Here is a 7,500-nt window from a genome sequence, read left to right as displayed (position 1 = left end):
GCCTGGGAATACCAGGTGCTGTAAGCTTTTTCAACCTGCAGAGAGCGCTCTCGCTTAATCTACCCACACATATTTCAACGTGGTAACAGCGACAGCTCACGTCCTAAAGTGTTTTGCACATGGTTAAGGCACTTTAACTCCAACAAATAAGCGCTTCTAAATTATTATCACCAACAAATCAATGACTTGTATTATATACTTATCTTCAACTCCATATAAGAAGTATTTCAAGCTGCAGCTTCAGCTTACGGCCATACCAGCCTGGATGCGCCCGATCTCGTCTGATCTCGGAAACTAAGCAGGATCGGGCCTGGTTAGTACTTGGATGGGAGACCGCCTGGGAATACCAGGTGCTGTAAGCTTTTTCAACCAGCAGAGAGCGCTCTCGCTTAATCTACCCACACATATTTCAACGTGGTAACAGCGACAGCTCACGTCCTAAAGTGTTTTCCACATGGTTAAGGCACTTTAACTCCAACAAATAAAACCAACAGATCAATGACTTATATTCTATGACTTATCTTCAACTCCATATAAGAGGTATTTCAAGCTGCAGCTTCTGCTTACGGCCATACCAGCCTGGATGCGCCCGATCTCGTCTGATCTCGGAAGCTAAGCAGGGTCGGGCCTGGTTAGTACTTGGATGGGAGACCGCCTGGGAATACCAGGTGCTGTAAGTTTTTTCAACCTGCAGAGAGCGGTCTTGCTTAATCTACCCACACATATTTCAACGTGGTAACAGCGACAGCTCCCGTCCTAAAGTGTTTTGCACATGGTTAAGGCACTTTAACTCCAACAAATAAAACCAACAAATCAATGACTTATATTATATGACTTATCTTCAACTCCATATAAGAGGTATTTCAAGCTGCAGCTTCTGCTTAGGGCCATACCAGCCTGGATGCGCCCGAACTCGTCTGATCTCGGAAGCTAAGCAGGGTCGGGCCTGGTTAGTACTTGGATGGGAGACCGCCTGGGAATACCAGGTGCTGTAAGCTTTTTCAACCAGCAGAGAGGACTCTCGCTTAATCTACCCACACATATTTCAACGTGGTAACAGCGACAGCTCCCGTCCTAAAGTGTTTTGCACATGGTTAAGGCACTTTAACTCCAACAAATAAAACCAACAAATCAATGACTTATATGCTATGACTTATCTTCAACTCCATATAAGAGGTATTTCAAGCTGCAGCTTCTGCTTACGGCCATACCAGCCTTGATGCGCCCCATCTCGTCTGATCTTGGAAGCTAAGCAGGGTAGGGCCTGGTTAGTACTTGGATGGGAGACCGCCTGGGAATACCAGGTGCTGTAAGCTTTTTCAACCAGCAGAGAACGCTCTCGCTTAATCTAGCCACACATATTTCAACGTGGTAACAGCGACAGCTCACGTACTAAAGTGTTTTGCACATGGTTAAGGCACTTTAACTCCAACAAATAAGCGCTTCTAAATTATTATCACCAACAAATCAATGACTTATATTATATGACTTATCTTCAACTCCATATAAGAGGTATTTCAAGCTGCAGCTTCTGCTTAGGGCCATACCAGCCTGGATGCGCCCGAACTCGTCTGATCTCGGAAGCTAAGCAGGGTCGGGCCTGGTTAGTACTTGGATGGGAGACCGCCTGGGAATACCAGGTGCTGTAAGCTTTTTCAACCAGCAGAGAACGCTCTCGCTTAATCTACAGCACCTGGAATACCAGGTGCTGTAAGCTTTTTCAACCAGCAGAGAACGCTCTCGCTTAATCTAGCCACACATATTTCAACGCGGTAACAGCGACAGCTCACGTCCTAAAGTGTTTTGCACATGGTTAAGGCACTTTAACTCCAACAAATAAAACCAACAGATCAATGACTTATATTCTATGTTTATCTTCAACTCCATATAAGAGGTATTTCAAGCTGCAGCTTCTGCTTACGGCCATACCAGCCTGGATGCGCCCGGTCTCGTCAGATCTCGGAAGCTAAGCAGGGTCGGGCCTGGTTAGTACTTGGATGGGAGACCGCCTGGGAATACCAGGTGCTGTAAGCTTTTTCAACCTTCAGAGAGCGCTCTCGCTTAATCTACCCACACATATTTCAACGTGGTAACAGCGACAGCTCACGTCCTAAAGTGTTTTGCACATGGTTAAGGCACTTTAACTCCAACAAATAAAACCAACAGATCAATGACTTATATTCTATGACTTATCTTCAACTCCATATAAGAGGTATTTCAAGCTGCAGCTTCTGCTTACGGCCATACCAGCCTGGATGCGCCCGATCTCGTCTGATCTCGGAAGCTAAGCAGGGTCGGGCCTGGTTAGTACTTGGATGGGAGACCGCCTGGGAATACCAGGTGCTGTAAGCTTTTTCAACCTGCAGAGAGCGCTCTCGCTTAATCTACCCACACATATTTCAACGTGGTAACAGCGACAGCTCACGTCCTAAAGTGTTTTGCACATGGTTAAGGCACTTTAACTCCAACAAATAAGCGCTTCTAAATTATTATCACCAACAAATCAATGACTTGTATTATATACTTATCTTCAACTCCATATAAGAAGTATTTCAAGCTGCAGCTTCAGCTTACGGCCATACCAGCCTGGATGCGCCCGATCTCGTCTGATCTCGGAAACTAAGCAGGATCGGGCCTGGTTAGTACTTGGATGGGAGACCGCCTGGGAATACCAGGTGCTGTAAGCTTTTTCAACCAGCAGAGAGCGCTCTCGCTTAATCTACCCACACATATTTCAACGTGGTAACAGCGACAGCTCACGTCCTAAAGTGTTTTCCACATGGTTAAGGCACTTTAACTCCAACAAATAAAACCAACAGATCAATGACTTATATTCTATGACTTATCTTCAACTCCATATAAGAGGTATTTCAAGCTGCAGCTTCTGCTTACGGCCATACCAGCCTGGATGCGCCCGATCTCGTCTGATCTCGGAAGCTAAGCAGGGTCGGGCCTTGTTAGTACTTGGATGGGAGACCGCCTGGGAATACCAGGTGCTGTAAGTTTTTTCAACCTGCAGAGAGCGGTCTTGCTTAATCTACCCACACATATTTCAACGTGGTAACAGCGACAGCTCCCGTCCTAAAGTGTTTTGCACATGGTTAAGGCACTTTAACTCCAACAAATAAAACCAACAAATCAATGACTTATATTATATGACTTATCTTCAACTCCATATAAGAGGTATTTCAAGCTGCAGCTTCTGCTTAGGGCCATACCAGCCTGGATGCGCCCGAACTCGTCTGATCTCGGAAGCTAAGCAGGGTCGGGCCTGGTTAGTACTTGGATGGGAGACCGCCTGGGAATACCAGGTGCTGTAAGCTTTTTCAACCAGCAGAGAGGACTCTCGCTTAATCTACCCACACATATTTCAACGTGGTAACAGCGACAGCTCCCGTCCTAAAGTGTTTTGCACATGGTTAAGGCACTTTAACTCCAACAAATAAAACCAACAAATCAATGACTTATATGCTATGACTTATCTTCAACTCCATATAAGAGGTATTTCAAGCTGCAGCTTCTGCTTACGGCCATACCAGCCTTGATGCGCCCGATCTCGTCTGATCTTGGAAGCTAAGCAGGGTAGGGCCTGGTTAGTACTTGGATGGGAGACCGCCTGGGAATACCAGGTGCTGTAAGCTTTTTCAACCAGCAGAGAACGCTCTCGCTTAATCTAGCCACACATATTTCAACGTGGTAACAGCGACAGCTCACGTACTAAAGTGTTTTGCACATGGTTAAGGCACTTTAACTCCAACAAATAAGCGCTTCTAAATTATTATCACCAACAAATCAATGACTTATATTATATGACTTATCTTCAACTCCATATAAGAGGTATTTCAAGCTGCAGCTTCTGCTTAGGGCCATACCAGCCTGGATGCGCCCGAACTCGTCTGATCTCGGAAGCTAAGCAGGGTCGGGCCTGGTTAGTACTTGGATGGGAGACCGCCTGGGAATACCAGGTGCTGTAAGCTTTTTCAACCAGCAGAGAACGCTCTCGCTTAATCTACAGCACCTGGAATACCAGGTGCTGTAAGCTTTTTCAACCAGCAGAGAACGCTCTCGCTTAATCTAGCCACACATATTTCAACGCGGTAACAGCGACAGCTCACGTCCTAAAGTGTTTTGCACATGGTTAAGGCACTTTAACTCCAACAAATAAAACCAACAGATCAATGACTTATATTCTATGTTTATCTTCAACTCCATATAAGAGGTATTTCAAGCTGCAGCTTCTGCTTACGGCCATACCAGCCTGGATGCGCCCGGTCTCGTCTAATCTCGGAAGCTAAGCAGGGTCGGGCCTGGTTAGTACTTGGATGGGAGACCGCCTTGGAATACCAGGTGCTGTAAGCTTTTTCAACCTGCAGAGAGCGCTCTCGCTTAATCTACCCACACATATTTCAACGTGGTAACAGCGACAGCTCACGTCCTAAAGTGTTTTGCACATGGTTAAGGCACTTTAACTCCAACAAATAAAACCAACAGATCAATGACTTATATTCTATGACTTATCTTCAACTCCATATAAGAGGTATTTCAAGCTGCAGCTTCTGCTTACGGCCATACCAGCCTGGATGCGCCCGATCTCGTCTGATCTCGGAAGCTAAGCAGGGTCGGGCCTGGTTAGTACTTGGATGGGAGACCGCCTGGGAATACCAGGTGCTGTAAGCTTTTTCAACCTGCAGAGAGCGCTCTCGCTTAATCTACCCACACATATTTCAACGTGGTAACAGCGACAGCTCACGTCCTAAAGTGTTTTGCACATGGTTAAGGCACTTTAACTCCAACAAATAAGCGCTTCTAAATTATTATCACCAACAAATCAATGACTTGTATTATATACTTATCTTCAACTCCATATAAGAAGTATTTCAAGCTGGAGCTTCAGCTTACGGCCATACCAGCCTGGATGCGCCCGATCTCGTCTGATCTCGGAAGCTAAGCAGGATCGGGCCTGGTTAGTACTTGGATTGGAGACCGCCTGGGAATACCAGGTGCTGTAAGCTTTTTCAACCAGCAGAGAGCGCTCTCGCTTAATCTACCCACACATATTTCAACGTGGTAACAGCGACAGCTCACGTCCTAAAGTGTTTTCCACATGGTTAAGGCACTTTAACTCCAACAAATAAAACCAACAGATCAATGACTTATATTCTATGACTTATCTTCAACTCCATATAAGAGGTATTTCAAGCTGCAGCTTCTGCTTTCGGCCATACCAGCCTGGATGCTCCCGATCTCGTCTGATCTCGGAAGCTAAGCAGGGTTGGGCCTGGTTAGTACTTGGATGGGAGACCGCCTGGGAATACCAGGTGCTGTAAGTTTTTTCAACCTGCAGAGAGCGGTCTCGCTTAATCTACCCACACATATTTCAACGTGGTAACAGCGACAGCTCCCGTCCTAAAGTGTTTTGCACATGGTTAAGGCACTTTAACTCCAACAAATAAAACCAACAAATCAATGACTTATATGCTATGACTTATCTTCAACTCCATATAAGAGGTATTTCAAGCTGCAGCTTCTGCTTACGGCCATACCAGCCTTGATGCGCCCGATCTCGTCTGATCTTGGAAGCTAAGCAGGATAGGGCCTGGTTAGTACTTGGATGGGAGACCGCCTGGGAATACCAGGTGCTGTAAGCTTTTTCAACCAGCAGAGAACGCTCTCCCTTAATCTAGCCACACATATTTCAACGTGGTAACAGCGACAGCTCACGTCCTAAAGTGTTTTGCACATGGTTAAGGCACTTTAACTCCAACAAATAAGCGCTTCTAAATTATTATCACCAACAAATCAATGACTTATATTATATGACTTATCTTCAACTCCATATAAGAGGTATTTCAAGCTGCAGCTTCTGCTTAGGGCCATACCAGCCTGGATGCGCCCGAACTCGTCTGATCTCGGAAGCTAAGCAGGGTCGGGCCTGGTTAGTACTTGGATGGGAGACCGCCTGGGAATACCAGGTGCTGTAAGCTTTTTCAACCAGCAGAGAGGACTCTCGCTTAATCTACCCACACATATTTCAACGTGGTAACAGCGACAGCTCCCGTCCTAAAGTGTTTTGCACATGGTTAAGGCACTTTAACTCCAACAAATAAAACCAACAAATCAATGACTTATATGCTATGACTTATCTTCAACTCCATATAAGAGGTATTTCAAGCTGCAGCTTCTGCTTACGGCCATACCAGCCTTGATGCGCCCGATCTCGTCTGATCTTGGAAGCTAAGCAGGGTAGGGCCTGGTTAGTACTTGGATGGGAGACCGCCTGGGAATACCAGGTGCTGTAAGCTTTTTCAACCAGCAGAGAACGCTCTCGCTTAATCTAGCCACACATATTTCAACGTGGTAACAGCGACAGCTCACGTACTAAAGTGTTTTGCACATGGTTAAGGCACTTTAACTCCAACAAATAAGCGCTTCTAAATTATTATCACCAACAAATCAATGACTTATATTATATGACTTATCTTCAACTCCATATAAGAGGTATTTCAAGCTGCAGCTTCTGCTTAGGGCCATACCAGCCTGGATGCGCCCGAACTCGTCTGATCTCGGAAGCTAAGCAGGGTCGGGCCTGGTTAGTACTTGGATGGGAGACCGCCTGGGAATACCAGGTGCTGTAAGCTTTTTCAACCAGCAGAGAACGCTCTCGCTTAATCTACAGCACCTGGAATACCAGGTGCTGTAAGCTTTTTCAACCAGCAGAGAACGCTCTCGCTTAATCTAGCCACACATATTTCAACGCGGTAACAGCGACAGCTCACGTCCTAAAGTGTTTTGCACATGGTTAAGGCACTTTAACTCCAACAAATAAAACCAACAGATCAATGACTTATATTCTATGTTTATCTTCAACTCCATATAAGAGGTATTTCAAGCTGCAGCTTCTGCTTACGGCCATACCAGCCTGGATGCGCCCGGTCTCGTCTAATCTCGGAAGCTAAGCAGGGTCGGGCCTGGTTAGTACTTGGATGGGAGACCGCCTTGGAATACCAGGTGCTGTAAGCTTTTTCAACCTGCAGAGAGCGCTCTCGCTTAATCTACCCACACATATTTCAACGTGGTAACAGCGACAGCTCACGTCCTAAAGTGTTTTGCACATGGTTAAGGCACTTTAACTCCAACAAATAAAACCAACAGATCAATGACTTATATTCTATGACTTATCTTCAACTCCATATAAGAGGTATTTCAAGCTGCAGCTTCTGCTTACGGCCATACCAGCCTGGATGCGCCCGATCTCGTCTGATCTCGGAAGCTAAGCAGGGTCGGGCCTGGTTAGTACTTGGATGGGAGACCGCCTGGGAATACCAGGTGCTGTAAGCTTTTTCAACCTGCAGAGAGCGCTCTCGCTTAATCTACCCACACATATTTCAACGTGGTAACAGCGACAGCTCACGTCCTAAAGTGTTTTGCACATGGTTAAGGCACTTTAACTCCAACAAATAAGCGCTTCTAAATTATTATCACCAACAAATCAATGACTTG

At 45.8% G+C, this 7,500-nt stretch overlaps 23 non-coding genes across 23 annotated transcripts in view; all 23 read left to right on the top strand.

The window, feature by feature from the left end:
* LOC133438028 (5S ribosomal RNA) overlaps positions 1-27 on the top strand; it is a 119-nt gene extending 92 nt beyond the window's left edge. The window contains exon 1 of the ribosomal RNA XR_009781215.1: positions 1-27. This exon is cut by the window's left edge and continues 92 nt beyond it. This is a non-coding gene — a ribosomal RNA (5S ribosomal RNA).
* Positions 28-243: 216 nt separating this feature from the next.
* LOC133437839 (5S ribosomal RNA) lies at positions 244-362 on the top strand. Its single transcript, XR_009781039.1, has one exon. It is a non-coding gene; the product is annotated as a 5S ribosomal RNA (ribosomal RNA).
* Positions 363-561: 199 nt separating this feature from the next.
* On the top strand, positions 562-680 carry LOC133437783 (5S ribosomal RNA). Its single transcript, XR_009780985.1, has one exon. It is a non-coding gene; the product is annotated as a 5S ribosomal RNA (ribosomal RNA).
* Positions 681-879: 199 nt separating this feature from the next.
* LOC133437916 (5S ribosomal RNA) lies at positions 880-998 on the top strand. Its single transcript, XR_009781114.1, has one exon. It is a non-coding gene; the product is annotated as a 5S ribosomal RNA (ribosomal RNA).
* Positions 999-1,197: 199 nt separating this feature from the next.
* Positions 1,198-1,316, top strand: LOC133437948 (5S ribosomal RNA). Its single transcript, XR_009781145.1, has one exon. It is a non-coding gene; the product is annotated as a 5S ribosomal RNA (ribosomal RNA).
* A 217-nt stretch (positions 1,317-1,533) lies between these two features.
* On the top strand, positions 1,534-1,652 carry LOC133437915 (5S ribosomal RNA). Its single transcript, XR_009781113.1, has one exon. It is a non-coding gene; the product is annotated as a 5S ribosomal RNA (ribosomal RNA).
* A 263-nt stretch (positions 1,653-1,915) lies between these two features.
* Positions 1,916-2,034, top strand: LOC133437795 (5S ribosomal RNA). The gene has a single exon (XR_009780997.1). It is a non-coding gene; the product is annotated as a 5S ribosomal RNA (ribosomal RNA).
* A 199-nt stretch (positions 2,035-2,233) lies between these two features.
* On the top strand, positions 2,234-2,352 carry LOC133438027 (5S ribosomal RNA). Its single transcript, XR_009781214.1, has one exon. It is a non-coding gene; the product is annotated as a 5S ribosomal RNA (ribosomal RNA).
* A 216-nt stretch (positions 2,353-2,568) lies between these two features.
* On the top strand, positions 2,569-2,687 carry LOC133437837 (5S ribosomal RNA). The gene has a single exon (XR_009781037.1). It is a non-coding gene; the product is annotated as a 5S ribosomal RNA (ribosomal RNA).
* A 199-nt stretch (positions 2,688-2,886) lies between these two features.
* LOC133437935 (5S ribosomal RNA) lies at positions 2,887-3,005 on the top strand. The gene has a single exon (XR_009781132.1). It is a non-coding gene; the product is annotated as a 5S ribosomal RNA (ribosomal RNA).
* Positions 3,006-3,204: 199 nt separating this feature from the next.
* Positions 3,205-3,323, top strand: LOC133437914 (5S ribosomal RNA). The gene has a single exon (XR_009781112.1). It is a non-coding gene; the product is annotated as a 5S ribosomal RNA (ribosomal RNA).
* A 199-nt stretch (positions 3,324-3,522) lies between these two features.
* LOC133437867 (5S ribosomal RNA) lies at positions 3,523-3,641 on the top strand. Its single transcript, XR_009781066.1, has one exon. It is a non-coding gene; the product is annotated as a 5S ribosomal RNA (ribosomal RNA).
* A 217-nt stretch (positions 3,642-3,858) lies between these two features.
* On the top strand, positions 3,859-3,977 carry LOC133437913 (5S ribosomal RNA). The gene has a single exon (XR_009781111.1). It is a non-coding gene; the product is annotated as a 5S ribosomal RNA (ribosomal RNA).
* Positions 3,978-4,240: 263 nt separating this feature from the next.
* On the top strand, positions 4,241-4,359 carry LOC133437975 (5S ribosomal RNA). The gene has a single exon (XR_009781170.1). It is a non-coding gene; the product is annotated as a 5S ribosomal RNA (ribosomal RNA).
* A 199-nt stretch (positions 4,360-4,558) lies between these two features.
* On the top strand, positions 4,559-4,677 carry LOC133438026 (5S ribosomal RNA). Its single transcript, XR_009781213.1, has one exon. It is a non-coding gene; the product is annotated as a 5S ribosomal RNA (ribosomal RNA).
* Positions 4,678-4,893: 216 nt separating this feature from the next.
* Positions 4,894-5,012, top strand: LOC133437892 (5S ribosomal RNA). The gene has a single exon (XR_009781090.1). It is a non-coding gene; the product is annotated as a 5S ribosomal RNA (ribosomal RNA).
* A 199-nt stretch (positions 5,013-5,211) lies between these two features.
* On the top strand, positions 5,212-5,330 carry LOC133437846 (5S ribosomal RNA). Its single transcript, XR_009781046.1, has one exon. It is a non-coding gene; the product is annotated as a 5S ribosomal RNA (ribosomal RNA).
* A 199-nt stretch (positions 5,331-5,529) lies between these two features.
* LOC133437853 (5S ribosomal RNA) lies at positions 5,530-5,648 on the top strand. Its single transcript, XR_009781053.1, has one exon. It is a non-coding gene; the product is annotated as a 5S ribosomal RNA (ribosomal RNA).
* A 217-nt stretch (positions 5,649-5,865) lies between these two features.
* On the top strand, positions 5,866-5,984 carry LOC133437912 (5S ribosomal RNA). Its single transcript, XR_009781110.1, has one exon. It is a non-coding gene; the product is annotated as a 5S ribosomal RNA (ribosomal RNA).
* Positions 5,985-6,183: 199 nt separating this feature from the next.
* On the top strand, positions 6,184-6,302 carry LOC133437866 (5S ribosomal RNA). Its single transcript, XR_009781065.1, has one exon. It is a non-coding gene; the product is annotated as a 5S ribosomal RNA (ribosomal RNA).
* Positions 6,303-6,519: 217 nt separating this feature from the next.
* Positions 6,520-6,638, top strand: LOC133437910 (5S ribosomal RNA). The gene has a single exon (XR_009781109.1). It is a non-coding gene; the product is annotated as a 5S ribosomal RNA (ribosomal RNA).
* Positions 6,639-6,901: 263 nt separating this feature from the next.
* LOC133437974 (5S ribosomal RNA) lies at positions 6,902-7,020 on the top strand. Its single transcript, XR_009781169.1, has one exon. It is a non-coding gene; the product is annotated as a 5S ribosomal RNA (ribosomal RNA).
* A 199-nt stretch (positions 7,021-7,219) lies between these two features.
* LOC133438025 (5S ribosomal RNA) lies at positions 7,220-7,338 on the top strand. Its single transcript, XR_009781212.1, has one exon. It is a non-coding gene; the product is annotated as a 5S ribosomal RNA (ribosomal RNA).
* The last annotated feature ends 162 nt before the right edge of the window (positions 7,339-7,500 follow it).

This window comes from Cololabis saira, unplaced genomic scaffold (genome assembly GCF_033807715.1).
Source record: "Cololabis saira isolate AMF1-May2022 unplaced genomic scaffold, fColSai1.1 scf100, whole genome shotgun sequence".
Lineage (NCBI taxonomy): Eukaryota > Metazoa > Chordata > Actinopteri > Beloniformes > Belonidae > Cololabis > Cololabis saira.
Note: the sequence above shows the minus strand (reverse complement) of the source record. Positions and strands in the feature narration are given on the sequence as shown.